Raw genomic sequence first — 17,349 nt, 5'->3', positions numbered from 1 at the left:
TTTAATCATTTCTGCAAGATTTGTGTAACATTCTGAGGAGAAGCATCTCATTCCATTACAAACCAAAAGCATGCTATGTTGTGTCAGCCTTACACAAAAACAGGCACTGTTGCTCTGGTCACAGTGCTACTTTGAAAAGAATTCCTGGCAACTCTGCTACCGTATTTACAAAACTATCAGCAAATGAAAAACTGATGGTTTCTTGTTTTCAATATAGTCACTGAAGAAATGTCACTTAATTGACCTTTAAGAGCGCAAGGTATATAAAAAAAATAAGAAAAATATAGATTTACAAGATACATTTGATGAAGATCAGATAGTGACAAGGAGAGGTATGGCAGTGACATAGCTTGGCTAAATAAGTGGTGTCACCACAACAACCTTTCAATTAGCGTCAGCAAGACCAAAGATTTGATTGAATTAGAATCAGGTTTAATATTACTGGCATATATCATGAAATTTGTTGTTTTGTAGTAGAAGTACATTGCAATACATAATCACAAAAAGTTATAAATTACAGTAAGTGTATATCAGAAAAATCAAATTACATAGTGTGCTGCAAAAAGAGAGGAAAAAGAGTGAGGTAATCTCCATGGGTTTACTGTTCATTCAGAAATCTGATGGCAGAGGGGAAGAAGCTGTTCCTGAAAGATTGAGTGTGTGTCTTCAGACTCCTTAACCTCCTGCCTGAAGGAAGCAATGAGAAGAGGACACGTGGGTGATGGAGTCACCATTTGAAGGTGTCCTCAATGCTGTTGAGATCAGTGCCTACTTTCTTTGGGGTTGATAGTTTTCATTGAAAAACTTTACTAAGTCATGGAAGTGACAGTTCTTTGCAACATAATGAAAGAATGAACACTGTTCAGTTTTGAAATGCTTAAAGAGAAACACTTATTAGAAAAACAAGATTTTTATCGGTATTTACAGATGCGACAATATGTTAATAGGTTGCTTAAAAATGTAACCAAAGCAAGTACATACTTGATAGAGCTATTTAGAAAAGCATACAATTCAGATAATGGTAGTAGAATAATTTCAAGCGTGTATAAGGGGTTGTCAAATCTTAAAACACATTCGACTTCATACATTAAAATAGGAGAAGGAAGGAGGGATAATTATATCTGAGGAAGAATGGACAACAATATGGAGATATCAATGGAAGTGTACTAGTTCATGGAAATGGAGGGAGTTTGGATGGAAAACTTGATAAGATATTTTATTACACCTTCTCAGAAATCCCATTATGATAGTAACCTCCCTGTTTGCTGGAGAAATTGTGGAAATCAAAATGAAAATCATTATCATATCTTTTGGGACTGCACTGTTATCAAAAACTGTTGGAGGGGATACACAATGCCCTACAAGATCTCTTTAAATGTGAAATACCCTTAGAGAGTAAGACCATATATTTTGGATATATACCTCAAGAATGGTTGAAATGAGATAAATATTTAATGAATATACTGTTGGTGGCTGGTAAAAAGCCCCTTTCTAGGAAATGGTTATCATAGGAGACCCCAACTTTAAATGCATGGATGGAAATTACAATGGACATTTACAAAATCGAGAAGATAACAGCATCTGTTAATCATAAGCTGGAACAATTTGATTCATACTGGGAAAAATGGTTTAACTACATAATGCCTCATTGGCCTGATCTTATTCTCACAAATCAATGAATCTGTTGTATAAAAAAAGATCACTCCCTACTTGTACATAGTTCTTTCCTTTTGCTTGTTTTTTCTTTCCACTCTTTTCTATAAGTATATACCTCAGATAAATACTTTGTGGAGATTTGTGATATATATGATATACATGTACAATGTCTGAAATTCATCTTATGGAAATGTTTGTTTGATGATGAACTTCAATTAAAAAAAATAAATTACAAAAAAAGTCATGGAAGTGACTTTAATTCACAACAATGTTTTTCATTATTTACAATCTATAGGGCTTTTTGTGGTAATTTAGTTTTCATTTGATAAAGAACTAGCAGGGGTTTTATTTCCCAACTCTACACCACACTCCAGTTCAGTTGGTGGTAGTAATGTACCTTTAAGTTGGACTGCTAACCGCCATTAAAAGAGCTTACAACTTCCTGCAGTTTTTCCCGATCTCATGCAGAGGCTGTCCATACCAGGGGAGGTAGAATGTTCCCCACAGTACATTTGTAGAAATTTGTGAGAGTCATTGGTGACATATCAGTTCTCCTTAAGCTCCTAATGAAGCATAGCTTCTTTGTAATTGCATCAATGTGTTGGGCCAAGGGTTGAACTTCAGAGATGTAAGCTCACAGCAAGTTGAAACTGCTCACTCTTTCTAGTGCTGATCCCTCAATGATGATGATGTGTGTTGCCTTGACTTCCCCTTCCTGAAGTCCACAATCAATTCCCTGGTCTTGATGACATTAAGTACAAGGATATTGTTGCGGCACTACTCAACCAGCTGATCAACCTCATTCCTGTATGCCCCCTCATCACCATCTGAAATTCTGCCAACAATAGTTGTTTTGTCAGCAAATTTGTAGATGACATTTGAGCTGTACCTAGCCACACATTTGTGGGTGGAGAGAGTGTAGAGCAGTGGACTAAGCATGCATCCTTGTAGTGTTGATTGTCAGCAAAGAGGAGATGCTATTTGTGATGTGCACAGACTCCCAGTGAGGAAGTCAAGGATCCAGGGATCCAGTTGCAGGGGGAGGTACCGAGGCCCAAATATTGAAGCTTCTTGATTAGAACTGAGGGTATGATTGTGTTTAACACTGAGCTGTAATCAATAAACAGCAGCCCGACATCGGTATTACTGTCGTCCAGGTGATCCAAGACCCAGTGAGGTTGCATCCACTGTACACCCATTGTGACGATAGGCAAAATGCAGCGGGTCCAGGTCCCTACTTAGGCAGGATTTGATTCTAGCCAACCTCTCAAAATACTTCATCACAGTTAATATGGGTGCCATGGCCAACAGTCAGTCAGGCAGGTTACCCTGCTTTTCTTGTGCATTGTGCACCTTATGATTGTCACCACTTTGAAGCAGGAGGGAACCTTTGACTGCAGCAGTGAAAGATTGAAGATGTGCTTGAACACTTGTTAGTTGGCTGGCACAGGTTTTCAGAGCCCCAACAGATACACCATCAGGGCTTGATGCCTTGAAAGGGCTCACCTTCTTGAAAGATGTACTGACGTCAGCTTTCGAGACCAAAGTCACAGGGTCATCAGATATCACAAGGATTTGCACAGGTGTAGCTTTATTCTCCCTTTCAAAGCATGCATAAAAGGCGCTGAGCTCATCTGGGAATGAAACATCACAGCCATTCATGATTTTAGGTTTTGCACTGTAGGAAGTAATGGCCTGCAAACCCTACCAGAGCTGACATGCATCTGATTCCATCTCTTACCTCAATCAGAAATATTTTTTTGCTCTTAAACTAGCCATTCATATGTCATACCCAGACCTGTATAGTTCTGGATCACTGTTCTTGAATGCCACAGATCTGGCCCTCAGTAAACTATGAATAGCTTGATTCATCCATTACATTTGGTTTAGGTATGTCCAGTATGATCTTGAAGGCACATACGCAACCACAATCTTGATGAAGTTGGTGACAATTGTGACATATTCATTCAGATTCGAAGATGAATCCCTGAATATTGTCCAGTCCACCAACTCAAAGTAGCCCTGTAAGCACTACTCCACCGCCCTTGAGCATAGTTTATTTTTCCTCATCACTCGTACTGCGGTCTTTTGTCTCTGCCTATACGCCACAAGTAGTACAGCCAGATGATCCAATTTTCCAAAGTGTGGGTGAGGGATGGCATAGTAAGCATTCCTGATTGTGGTTATAACAACAGTCAAGTGTGTTGGTTTTTTGGTTCCACAGGTGGCAGTCATTCAGAGATTTCTTCAAGCTGGCTAGTTGAAATCCCCCACAATGATAAAGGCATCAGAGTGTGCTGTTTCGTGCCTGTTGATTACAGAGCTTCATCCCTCCAGTGCCTACCTGACATTGTCCTAAGGTAGAATGTATACTGCTACCAGGATGATGGCAGAAAACTCCCTCGGCAGATAAAATGGACGACATTTGACCGCTAGATATTCCAGGTTGGGTAAGCGGTACTGAGACAGAACAACTATGTCTATGCACCAAGATGAGTTCATCATAAAGCATACTCCATCTCTTCTATCTTTAAAAGACTCAGTTGTCCTGTCTGAAGAGAATGGTGAAGTCATTGAGCTGCAACAATGGCAGGGTGAGCCATGTTTCTGTGAAACAAAAGAACACAGCAGTCCCTGATGTCCTTCTGAAACAGCAATCTTGCTTTGAGGTCTTCAATTTTATTTTCCAGAGACTGGACAATCCCCAGCAGGCTAGTCAGGAGTGGGGGGAGAGTCTAAAGTCTCTGCGTTTCAATCATACCCATAGACTGGCTCAGCATCAGCGCCTCCATTTTCTTAAAAAGGGATCTGCACTCATGACCAAAGTCTGCCACCCAGGATTTGTCAATCTTGAGGACTGACAGACTTTTTAAATGACTTAAAATGATGTTGTTTACTGAAGTACCCATGGCTGTGATTGTGGATTTCAGCTGTAGTAGTCCCGAACAGGAACATCTGATGATTCCCATCAGTTACACACGAAGAATCGCCCTTTATCAGTGCACCTTGATGATCAATGTGGACTTCAGGAAGATTATGTTGGAAGAACACACAACAGTCTTCATTAAGGGGTCAGTGGTGGAAAGAGAGAACAGCTTCAAGTTACTGGACATCATCGTCTTGAGTCCAATACATTGATGCAATCAAGAAGGTGGCACATTAGTGATTCTACTTCATTAGGAGTCTGAGGAGATTTGATATGTTACTAAAGACTCTTGCAAGTATTTGTAGATGTACAATGGAGAGCATTCTAACTGACTGCATAGTCAACCTAGTATAGAGACCTTAATAAACAGAATCGAAAGAGGCAAAAAAAGGTTTGTAGATTCAGCCAGCTCCATCACGGGCATAAGCCTCCCCACCATCCAGGTCATCTTCAAGAGGCAGTGCCTATCATTAGGAACCCTCACCATCCAAGACATGCCCTCTTCTCATTACTACCATCAAGGTAGTGGGAGGTGGGGCTACAGGAACCTAAAAACCCACACTCCGTTTTAGGAACAGTTTATTTCCCTCTGCCATCAGATGTCTGAATGATCTTCATTCCTCTTTTGCACTTTATGTTTTGTAATTTGCTGTACTTTTTATGTCTTGCACTCTACTTCAAACCAACAGTGTTCATGACATTCTGATTAAAGCAAGATTACAAGTATTAGCCAGCAATGGAAGATTATTTCATTGCAACTTGCCCCCTTCACACATTTAAAATGAAGCTGATTACCCTCTGGAGCTGTAAGTGTCTGAGTGTCAATAATTTGACTTCATCAATATTCTGATAGATGAACCAGAGTCTTAACCACAGAAACATGTGACCTTGGCCCATAGCTCTTTGAAATAGCTATACAATTGAATAAAAATACTTGCTTAACTGTTATTTCCCAAGGAACATTTTATGTGGAAACACGTCACCTCATGATGTGAATATCAAGTAGATCAGACTAGAATATACAGTAAAAGCTACCAGAATTCGTTACCACAATCGACTGTGGAGGCCAAGTCATTGGGTATATTTAAAGTGCAGATTGCTAAGTTCTTGATTAGTAAGGGGATGAAAGGTTATGGGGAATGAGCATGAGAATGGGGTTGAGAGGGCTAATAAATCAGCCATGATAGAATGGTGGAGCAGATTCGATGGGCCAAATGGCCTAAATCTGCTCCTAGATTTATGGACATCCCCAATAGCATGAAAATAGGTGAAAGGGCAAGTTGTAAGAAAGATATTGTGAGAAAATCCTTTTCATTGTATTACATTGGAATTGGAATAGATTCAGGGAAAACTTGGCAAATGGAAATAAATGTGGGAAAGTGCAAGGTCCTGCCATAAATGGGTGCAAAAATGAGTAAACTTGAGAGGAACCATGAATCATAAGTGCAGTAACAGTTTAGAGGGTAAATGGTATATTGGCCTTTATTCAAATACAAAGTTTAAAAACAGGTAAGTTTCATTATAATTGTACTGGGTATTGGTGAGGCAATACCTAGGCTGTGGCACACAGTTTAGTCTCCTTACACAAAAAAGGATAAATTAACCTGAATCGACGTTGAATGTTATCCATAATCAAGGGACAGAAACTTCTTCTCTGAGATCGCGAATAACTGGAGTTCTCTGCCCCTGAAAGTTGTGGAGGACAATTTAATACAAGTATTTGAAATGGGAGTGGGGAGGGGGGTGGTGGGTAAGAGAAAACAATTTTTTTTTGAAAAAAATCAGAAGAATTAAGGCAATGGGGATCTGGCAGGGGAAGATCTGAGGCCTTGGTTAGATTGGCCATGATCATATTGAATGGCAAAGCAGATCTAAGGAGCAGGTGACTACTCCTGCCCCTACTTTCTTGTGTAAAGGGGGTTTCTTTTTTTCTCTTTGTTACTGTTGGGAAAGGGTTTCCTTTTGTTAACTGGCAGGAATGTTAATTTACTGATAACGAGAATGGTATTCCTTTGTAAACCAAATGGGGATTAATGTTTTTTCTTCTGAGTCTGTAAGCTTTTGTTGACGGGCTTTTGGGCAGATCGGCTCGAGGGGGTCGAGAGAGAGGACGCAATGCTCTAAGCTGGGCGAGGATCGGACCCCAAAGGGGGGTCTGAGGCCGGGAGATTCTCCGGGGGGGGGGGGATGAAGCTAGATGTGCTTGGTTGACCACTCGGAGGGTCCTGAGCTGTTTGGAGAATCGAGGAGTTCGGAGGGTCCTGAGCTGCAAGTCGAGGAGTTTGGAGGGGATCGAATGGTGGCCAGAAGACTTCAGTAATTGAGCTCTAATGGTTGTGCACGAAGTGGTTTGGACTTTGATAAGTTTGGCGCCTTTTCTTTAATTTTCTCTTCATATATACTGTATCGTTATTAATCACTTAGTTATAGTAACCTTTATAAATTGTACTCATTTAATCGCATATGGTGTACTATCTGGTTTTGGGCGAGGCGGGGACATCACACAGCATCCACACCAGCTGATTACCCAGTTTGGCGGGGCCGAAGGCTGCTCCCCCTAGACAAGAACGAGCTGAGCGAGCCTGAGGAGACCCAGGGGGTTACATTGTGGGGGCTCGTCCGGGATTGATTTCTGTGGAAGCTGTGTGATCACCCTCTTTAAATTGTGTCTGCGGCGAAGAGCTGCTGTGCCTTTGTGGGTGTGCGATTGCTGGTTATCGCTGTGTGTGTGTTGGGTGGGGTGGCTGCTGTTGGTAGCAATTGTCGTTGTTCGAGTTCCGACGAAATGGTGGTGGGACCATGGGTTGTCCGTACTGTTTGGAGATTGAGGAGTGACAGGTTGGGATGTTTCAGCAGTGGTGAGCTCCGCCCGGTTATTGGAATAATGTCTAGCCCTAAAGGGGCGGACGCCTGGGCGGAGCGGACCCCTCAGTTGTTGGGTGAGTGGCAGTGCTTGGCTGAGGAAAAGCGACAGGGACAGGTTGAAAGTTTGAGTAGGCGGGCTGGTGACTTTGTTAGAACTGTCGGGCGCAATTACCTCGAAGTGACCGCTGCCAGTTCTGGGAAAGTGTGGGAAAATGCGTGTGGTTCGACTGGAAGTCAAATGGCGCAGCTGGGGGGCTTATTATATCCGTGGCAGGAGATTGGTGGGAAGTTTTTAGGGTATCCCTTTTTGCCTAGGGGGGCAGATAAATTGCTTGTGGTGCCAAGGGGATCTGTCAAGGGGATCAGTTGTTCCGTTGATTCGAGAGGTGTCGGGAATCTTAGAGAAGGCCCAGTGGGGGAACGGCTTGGGGTCTCTGGGGGAGCACGTTCCCAGCAATGTACCAAGGAACTCCTGAAAGGAGCAGACCCTATTCCTGAAGGCTTAGAGGGACCAAGCGCACAGGTGTTGTTACGGATGGATGGAAGTCAAGTTAAAGCCATCCTCGGCACCAGGGCGCCGGATAAGTTGCTGTACAGTTTGTTTCATAACCGTTATTAGAAGCATTTACCCTTGACAACATTGAGGACACTGGAGATTCGGGGTACCAGTGCCGGTGATTATCCAGACGACGGTTGTTGGTCAGTGAAAATGGAGTTCTTAGAGGCAAATGTGGAGGAGACTGAGGTTCATGAATTGTTAATGCTGATGTGTCCGGACCCTGTTGAGACGGGCAGCGTTTCTGTTCTAGAGAGAACCAATATCCTGCTGGTGCGATTGGGAGCCTGCCCGGAGGAGGCGGGTGAGCGCTGTTTGGAGGCATTGTCGATGCACCCAGGGTTTCGAGCTGCTTGTGCGGACGTGTGTAGCAGCATTGGGCTGATACCGAATTCAAACAAGAGCCAGTGGTGGTACGGCCTGGGGGAAGTATCTGAGGGTGAGACCCTCTTCGTGGATGCTGCGAAATACCACAAGGGAGGGGAGTTGACTGCTGAAGACACCTCGGAGAGAGAGAGGTTGCGGCGACTGGCCCCTACAGCCGTGGAAGATGTAGGCAGCGTGTGTATGGATTATATTGCGTTGAAGAGTGCACTGTCAGTGACCAGAATATGGCCCTGAGGGCCAGAGAGGCGATGGCCTGTCTGAGTGGTGTGAAGTGGTTTAAGGTGCTGGATCTGAGGAGTGGATGTTGCCAGATCCCGATGAGTGGGGCCAACAAGGAGAAGACGGCCGTTATAAATTCCCTAGGAGTCTTCGGGTCCGAAAAGATGCCACAGGGCATATCTGGAGCCCTTGCAACCTTCCTGCGGGGCAGGTGGAAGACCATAGGGGATGTGGAGGCGTTTGGAGTTTTGGTGTATGTGGATGATCTCTTGGTATTTGGATTTGCCTCAGGAGAATATGAAGTGAGGTCGTTGCAGGAGCAGCTGAGAACTACCGAGTTAAAGTGTTTTCGGGACACGTGCCAGGGCTGGCGAAGGTCGCAGCTCGTGAGAGACTGTCTCTACGGAATCAAGTTTGAAATGAAGACGGAGAGACTGGAGAAAGTGATCTGGAACCATTCGGAAGACTTACAAGTTGGAGAGAATGAAGAAAGTTGTCTGACTGAGGGTAATAGCAAACTGAGAACCCGGAGAGGGGAGTTTGCAGAGGTGAAGAAATTACAGACGAATCTCAGAAGAGAGAAGCGGAAGCTTGAAGGGAACCTGAAGATGACCATCGACAGTTCAAATGAAGTGCAAAACCTGAAAGTTGATCTGGAAGAAGTCATGAGGAAGAAAAAGCTGGAGAGAAGTGCAGTGAATACTGAACAGGAGGCTGAAGAGACTGCGGGAGCAGTGCAGGCCACGTGTTTCCGTTTGGAGAAGATCAAACAGCAGCTACCGATCACAGGAATGAGGAAGAATACAGATTCGATGGATGATGTGCTGGATGTGTGGTACATGCTGCCTTTTGCTGACTTTCCCTCGATTGAGGAAGAGACCTTTGGCCCTTCTCCCATTGAGTCAGGTGTAGCGGGGAGGGTTAGCTGTGTGCAGTGTGGGGCATGAGTGAGAGGTTGAGAGTGGAGTTGGTAGTGGGCCCAAGGTATCCCCAGTTGTGTCCGAGCCTGAAGGGTTTAGGTGAGGGGGTACGGAGGCCTCAGAAGGGTTAGGGAACTCCCAGATAGTTGGCCTAAGTAGCGCCTGAGGAACAGGGCATGAGGGTTACTGTGTGGGGAGGAGATGTCACTGTTTGTGCTTGGGTTACGGTGTGTTGGCAGGAAAGGTGGCGAGTTATTTAGTAGTCATGAGGACATGACTTTTATTTGGTGGAGGAAGTGTGTAAAGGGGGTTTCTTTTTTTTCTTTGTTACTGTTGGGAAAGGGTTTCCTTTTGTTAACTAGCAGGAATGCTAATTTACTGATAACGAGAATGGTATTCCTTTGTAAACCAAATGGAGATTAATGTTCTTTCTTCTGAGTCTGTAAGCTTTTGTTGACGGGCTTTTGGGCAGATCGGCTCGAGGGGGTCGAGAGAGAGGACGCAATGCTCTAAGCTGGGCGAGGATCGGACCCCAAAGGGGGGTCCGAGGCCGGGAGATTCTCCGAGGGGGGGGGGATGAAGCTAGATGTGCTTGGTTGACCACTCGGAGGGTCCTGAGCTGTTTGGAGAGTCGAGGAGTTCGGAGGGTCCTGAGCTGCGAGTCGAGGAGTTCGGAGGGGATCGAATGGTGGCCAGAAGACTTCAGTAATTGAGCTCCAACAGTTGTGCACGAAGTGGTTTGGACTTTGATAAGTTTGGCGCCTTTTCTTTAATTTTCTCTTCATATATACTGTATCGTTATTAATCACTTAGTTATAGTAACCTTTATAAATTGTACTCATTTAATCGCATATGGTGTACTGTCTGGTTTTGGGCGAGGCGGGGACATCACACAGCATCCACACCAGCTGATTACCCAGTTTGGCGGGGCCGAAGGCTGCTCCCCCTAGACGAGAACGAGGTGAGCGAGCCTGAGGAGACCCAGGGGGTTACACTTGCGTTCTCCCAGTTCCACAACTATTAATGCCACAGGGGCAAGTCTGTCTTTAGCTACATTTGATTGAGTAATGAACTGGCAATTGGCCTCAACTCCTTGGTACCAAAGACAACCAGTGAATGTCCCTGTACCTATTCACTAGCCAATAGCCAAAGATGAATAAAAATTTGCATCTAGAATGGAGGGATCAAGAATTTTAAAGAGGTCTAACATTAGAGGACGTGTATTTAAGCTGATTGGGGTGTGGGGGGTGGGGGAGAGAAAGAGTTCAAAGGAAATGGCCAGGGCAAGTTCTTTCCCTGCACAGAAAGTAGTGAGTGCCTAGAATGTGCTGTCAAGGTTGTACTGGAGGCAGATATGATAGAGTTATTTAAGAGGCTCTTGGATTGGAACATGAATATGCAGCGAATGCAGAGATATGGAACGCGTTCAGACAGAAGGGATCAGTTTAGTAGGATGTCATTAGCTTAATTAGTCCAGTACAATACTGTGGGTCAAAGGGGCTGTTGCTGTGCTGTACTGTTCTTTGTTCAAATTGTGAACTTAATTTTGTATCAATAAGAAAGACTGATTTATGGGCAATGTATCCTGGATGCTTTGGACGATGTTTTAATCCTTCCAGGATTGGATCAACTTCAGAATCAAGTTTATTATCACTGTCTTATATGACATGAAATTTGTCTTGCAGCAGTACAATGCAGAGACATAAAATTACTATAAGTTACAAAGTAAATAGTACAGTGTCCATGGATCATTCAAAAGTTTGATGGCGGAAGGGGAGAAGGCATTTCAAAACTGCTTAATGCTTTGGGACAAAGATAAATCTTATTTTGATGATTTAGATTAGAATACATGAGAAATGGCAAGTTTGCAGATTACACTTAAATAGGGAGCAATGCAAACAGTAAGGTATCAAGATTTATAACAGTGTTTTGATCATCTGGATAGGCAGACCCAGGAATGGCAAATGGAATTTAATTTGAATGAGTTTATTAAATGAGTACTGTAATAGAACAGAGGAATCTCAGAGTACAGGTACATAGGACTGCAGCAATTCAAGAAGGTAACTCACCAGCTGGAACGTTTGGGTAATAAAAAAAAAATCCTCAATGCCCTTCATTGGACATCCCAGCAATCTGGCAAGTGAATATAATCACACTGATTCTGAGACAAGTAAAAGTCCACTCCATTAGGAGACAATGAATTAATTATTCTGTTGTGGACCTTGACTCACAGATTTAATGTCTAGAGGGAACATTTCAGTGAAGTTTATTGTAGTGTTCAAAGTTCAAGTTAAGTAAAATTTCTGTATATCTTGATGACATAATTCACCTTGACAAATGTACTGTTTTTCTTCTTACTATTTAATTTGTAGAACACCACAATACCCGTTCTGTCTACTATAATCCTTACAAGTCACAATCTTATCCAAAGATTTATCAAAGAGCAACAGTGTTAGAGATTGAAACTGTGATGTCAAAAGATTCCTCTACCAAGATATATGCGTAATTGAAGCAAATAATCTGTGGCCAAAGTGTGCTTGATTAGCCCTTGGTCAGTAATTGGATACTTGTATCCTAAACATTTTCCACTACAAAGCCAAAAATAATTGCCATGAGCACCAGAAAAGATGCAATACAAGTCTTGTTTCTACCATAATTCTTGCCAGAATTATTGCTTTCTGGACTTTATCTTCTCTCTGTTTGCATCATTTAACATTAAATACTCTGGTTCACTCAACACAAATGACCTCCTTCATGTTACTGGATGCAATGATCCATAGACATCATTAATACCAGAGATGCCATTTGCACATGCCAAAACTACTGCTAATTATTTTCCACTTTGCCTTCAGTTTTACATCAGTCACATTGCAACTTGCTTTCCAAAAATGAACTCTGCTGCTATGGCCAACATGCCAGAGGCAATAGTGAATATAATGGGGTCAGAATCTTAAAAAAATTCAGGCATGCATTTAAACCATAGAGAAGCTCCTTGGAATTAATTTTCATGTGTTCTGTCATGCAATATATAGCCATTTTCTATCCTACTACATTATATAACACTCAGTCAAAAAAACCTAAAAGAAACTTACAGTTGTTCCAGCACAACTTTTATTTTGGTTCAAGCATCAAGTGATCCAGCAAGCAGATATTCTTTTGTTTTTCCATTTGGTTCAAGGGTATCAGTACATGTATGGTAGCCTGAAAGGAGACAAAGTATCTGTCATTTCAACATCATATCAAAGTAACACAACAGAACAAATAAATGCTAGAAACTAACATTAGGTCATAAGGCATTTATTTTTGCCTTCGCTGTGAGTGACCATGAGAACAAAAAGCTAACATATCAGAAACTGAACAGGCTATAGCACAGATGCAAGGTTGTTGTTCCTCACAATGTGAGGCACCAATCTGTCACAGTTTTCTTACCTGGCATTCCAAGCAAAAAGCCCATTTGTACCACAAATTCCTAAACTCAAGCTGCCAAAGGTACATCCACTAAATACTGACTTGAAGGGGGTAAATATTTATGCACTCAATTATTTTGTGTTTTATATTTGTAATTAATTTAGGTTACTTTGTAGGGATGTTTTCACTTTGACATGAAAACGTATTTTTCTGTTGATCAGTGTCAAAAAAGCCAAATTAAATCCACTGTGATTCAATATTGTAAAACAGTGAAACATGAAAACTTCCGGGGGGGGGGGGGGGGCGTGATTTCTTTTTTATAGGAACTGTATACACACATAGACACATACATATATACACATACAGATCTATGTTAATAAACGGGTAAATTCAGTAGTCATAATGGGAATCAGAATCAGGGTTAATATCACCGGCATACATCATGGAATGTGCTGTTTTGTGGCAGCAGTACATTGCAATACATAATAAAAAACTATAAATTACCATAAGAAATATATATTTAAAATTAATTTAAATAAGTAGCACTAAAAGAGAGCAAACAAAAATAGTGAGGTAGTATACATGGGTTCATTGTCCATTCAGAAATCTGGTGGCAGAACGAAAGAAGTTGTTCCAAAAACGTTGAGTATTTGTCTTCAGGCTCCTGAACCTCCTTCTAGATGGCAACAATGAGAAGAGCACATATCCTGGGTGACGGGGTCCTTAATGATGCTGCCTTTTTGAGGCATCGCCTTTTGAAGGTGTCCTGGATACTGGATGGTAAATGCTCATGATGAAGCTGGCTGAGTTTGCAACCATCTGCAGCTTTTTCCAACTTTGTGCAATGGCCCCTCCATAACAGATGGTGATGAAGCAACCAGTTAGAATCCTCTCCAACATACATCTGTAGAAATTTGCTAGAGTCTTTGGTGAAGTACCAATTCTCCTCAAACTCCTGATGAAATATACCCACTGTTGTGCCTTCTTTGTAATTGCATCAATATATTGGACTCAGGATAGATCTTCAGAGATGTTGACACTTAAGAACTTGAAACTGCTCACCCTTTCCACTGCTGATCCCTTAATGAGGACTGGTATGTGTCCCTTCGACTTCCCCTTCCTGAAGTCCACAATCAATTCCTTGGTCCAATGGTTTATTGACCACTGTTATCAAAGGAATGGTATATGAAAAGGGTAAAGAATTCTCACTGTAGTTAAACCTCAGCCAGACAAAAAACTGTCCTTACCCTAGGATGATATATTTGGCTTTACGGGGAATACAGCAAAGGATTATGTGAAGACCACAATGAAAAGATCTGTCCTGTGAGGAAAGATTGGAGTTTAAATAATAAATCATCTGCTTAAACTTTAGTGAAATACGGACTGCTGCTTGCTACAACTCTGGAGTCATCAACTTGGGGCAGTAGTCTCAAAATATTTAGGACTAAATTGAGTAATTCCATTACTCAGAGTTTCGTAAATCTATGAAATGACTAAGGATATCAAGACCAGGAGAATGAATTAAAGATCCTTTATCCCACTCTTATCCTATTCCCACTCTATCAGATGAGCTGCTTTGAGGTGCTGACTGGTCTGGCCCTGCCTCACATGTAGTGGACAAAACTAGGAGGACCAGGACCTCCACTGGTTAAAGTCGATTATGGATGCTGTGTCCAAGCTATCTACATTGTATATGCAAGTCAGGGAAGTATGATATGGAGAGTAAGCTACTGTCCATGCAGCTTGCTCTCCCTCTCCACACAGCTAACAAATCCAAATGAACGATATAGAACAACAGAGTTTGGCACCAATGGCATTGCAGGAGTTGCCAATCAGCATTAAAACTCAACATAGGACTGCCTTAGTGAATATTTCCTCTGGGTATACTCCTAAAGCCTTCCCCACGAATGGCACAGCTGCAAGGCAGCGGAGGTTTGAGATCAGAGTTTTCTTCTCCTTGATGACCTGCCAACCATGGCTGACAAGCTCCATCTTTCTGAAGAGATTGGTTTTTAGGCACCAGTAACACACCTTTGCACCTTCTCCTGTCAGTAGAAACAGGTCTGCCGGCCTTATTAGTGAAGCCCCATGTGAAGGCTAGGAGCTCAACTTGTTTATAGAGGCTATTTGAGATGCAAGCCACTGGGGGCATTTAATAGATAGCGGGAGCTTACCTCTACTACTCCGCCCCTCTCCCAAATGGCTACGATGACCTTAAGGAACTGGCAAAAACTAGACAAATACATGAAGAACAAGCTCAGGAGAAGGGCAAACAAACAAGGCTACTGAATACTCACACACTTCTTCAAAACTTACTGATAAGGAAATCCATTACCAGCTTTTCCGATATAGTTTAATATATTTAAAATGAGAAACCAGGGAGTGCACTTGTGATGGGGAGAGGAAGAAGGTGAAGTAAAAACAATCATTCCAATTATCCAACACAGTGTACACATGATAGAGGATAATCTCGGCACAATGCTAGCATACTATAGTCAAATGGGGAAAAATAAGCATAATTTCACACACTGGACAGCAGACACACAGAAAACTCAGCAACATTCTGCAACATCCCAAGTTACAAACTAATAATCCATCGCATGTATTGATTCTGCCAAAAATACAATGTATTTGTGCATTATTTGTGCCAAAAAGTGCAGTCAGCAGACAGGACGTTCAAAAATTGGCACCCTGATGGCTCAGTAGATAGTTGCATCACTCCAATTTTGGTAATAATCCAGTTAAACCCGGTGGGTGCTCACTTGCCCATCTCACTTTGACTAAGATATACATAAATATGAGGGGGCAAAGAGATCGAACTAGAAGACAGGAAATGATTTGTTTTTCCCCAGAGATTTGTAAGTCTTTAGCATTTTCCTTCTCAAAGTGGAAGCATGGGACAACTGGACTCTAGATTCCAGGAGGCAGAAGCAGCAAGTGTAAACATCACGGCAAGGAGGCTGCAGGACAAGGCGTGAGCCAATGTTCGACTCCATTTCACCGATTAAAGCTTCCATTGTTCACTGATTAAAGCAATGAGGGAGATTGAAATATCAAAGTGAAAACAGAAGTTGAGCACAGGCTACCTGCCATTTGATCACTGGTGGAATCACTCTCCTACCAGAGAGGGGAGAATGCCTTTTGATTACTGGTGGAATCGCTCTACTGCCAGAGAGGGAAACCTGTGTGGCCTGCTGCTGTGCCTGGAGAATGTTACTCAGGTTTTGAGTTTTGGATATGGACTTGGACAATGGACTTTCTTCATATTCTGTGCTTTTCACCGATCTTTCTCATTTTTCTGTGCGCGGGGAGGGGGATGGGGGGTGATGTGCCTGCTCCGCTTTTGGGTTTTTTTTGCACAGGGAGGGGGATTTGGGGGTTGATGATCATGCTGCTGTTCCTTCTTGGTTTCATGGCTATCTGGAGAAGATGATTTTCAGAGTTGCATATTTTGATAATGAATGAACCTTTGAGATTCCTTGCCATTTAATTTCCCTTCCCAGTCACACATGAGCCTGTCTTATCCTCAACCTCCTCCACTGCCAGGGAGAAGCCAAATAGAACCAAGAAGAACAACACCTCATATTCCACCTTGGTAGTCTACAACCCAACAACAAACATGGAATTCCTCAATTTCAGCTAACCTGCACTTCTTACACCCCTTCTCCTGATCTACATTCTTCTTTCCAAAATCCATTCCCCCATCCTCTAAACACCCAATTTCTTTTATCACCCCTACCTATACCATTTTTCCATCACTCATACATTCTTCCCAATGAGTCCCATATCACATCTTCCTCCAAATGCACACCATCCCCACCATTTGGTTCCATTCTTCACCTTATCAGATTCCATAATCTGCAACTCTGTGTTGACTCCACATCACTGCCAGCTTCTGTTGCTATCTCCACACTTCACTCCAAATGAAGGATGTTGACTGTCCATTCTCCTTCGATGATGCCACCCACTGCCTTCCTCCAGCAGCTTGTTTCTAGCTTCAGGGCTACTGTCAATGAAGTATAGGTGCTTGATGAGGAGTAAAAGATTATCACAGATACACAGAAAGGTGATTAAACATATCAACTCCTGCTTGAGAAGCAACTTGGATTCACTCCAATTTGCCAACCAACAAAAATAAGGTCAACTGCAGATGCCATTTCATTGGCTCTTCACTCAACTCTGGAAAATCAGGACAGTGAAGATGCATACATCATGATGCTCTTCATTGACTACAGCTATTCTCCCCTCAAAACTAATCAATAAACTTCAACACCTTGGCCTCAATACCTTATTGTACAACTGGTTCCTCAATCTTCTCACTTGCAGACCACAGTCAGTTTGGATTGGCAACATCTCAAAAGTTCAAAGTACATTTATTATACAAGTATGCATACTATATACAATCTTGCGAT

The 17,349-nt window shown here is 42.4% G+C and overlaps 2 protein-coding genes across 11 annotated transcripts in view; one reads left to right on the top strand and one right to left on the bottom strand.

Moving 5' to 3' along the window:
• The window catches only part of LOC132400993 (putative uncharacterized protein MYH16), a 149,093-nt gene extending 139,713 nt beyond the window's left edge, over positions 1-9,380 (top strand). The window contains exon 2 of the mRNA XM_059982673.1: positions 9,280-9,380. The gene's annotated coding sequence lies outside the window, so the exon portion shown is untranslated. The remainder of the gene's footprint in view (positions 1-9,279) is intronic.
• The window catches only part of disp1 (dispatched homolog 1 (Drosophila)), a 476,889-nt gene that overhangs the window by 334,293 nt on the left and 125,247 nt on the right, over positions 1-17,349 (bottom strand). For 9 of the 10 annotated variants that reach the window (XM_059982659.1, XM_059982662.1, XM_059982660.1 and 6 more), the window contains one exon: positions 12,622-12,730. The gene's annotated coding sequence lies outside the window, so the exon portion shown is untranslated. Of the gene's footprint in view, positions 1-6,186; positions 6,209-12,621; positions 12,731-17,349 lie in introns of those variants that run through there. The other variant, XM_059982664.1, reaches the window with a different exon arrangement.

This window comes from Hypanus sabinus, chromosome 10 (genome assembly GCF_030144855.1).
Source record: "Hypanus sabinus isolate sHypSab1 chromosome 10, sHypSab1.hap1, whole genome shotgun sequence".
Taxonomy (NCBI): Eukaryota; Metazoa; Chordata; class Chondrichthyes; order Myliobatiformes; family Dasyatidae; genus Hypanus; species Hypanus sabinus.
The sequence above is the reverse complement of the archived record's forward strand: the minus strand, read 5'-3'. Positions and strand labels throughout refer to the sequence as shown.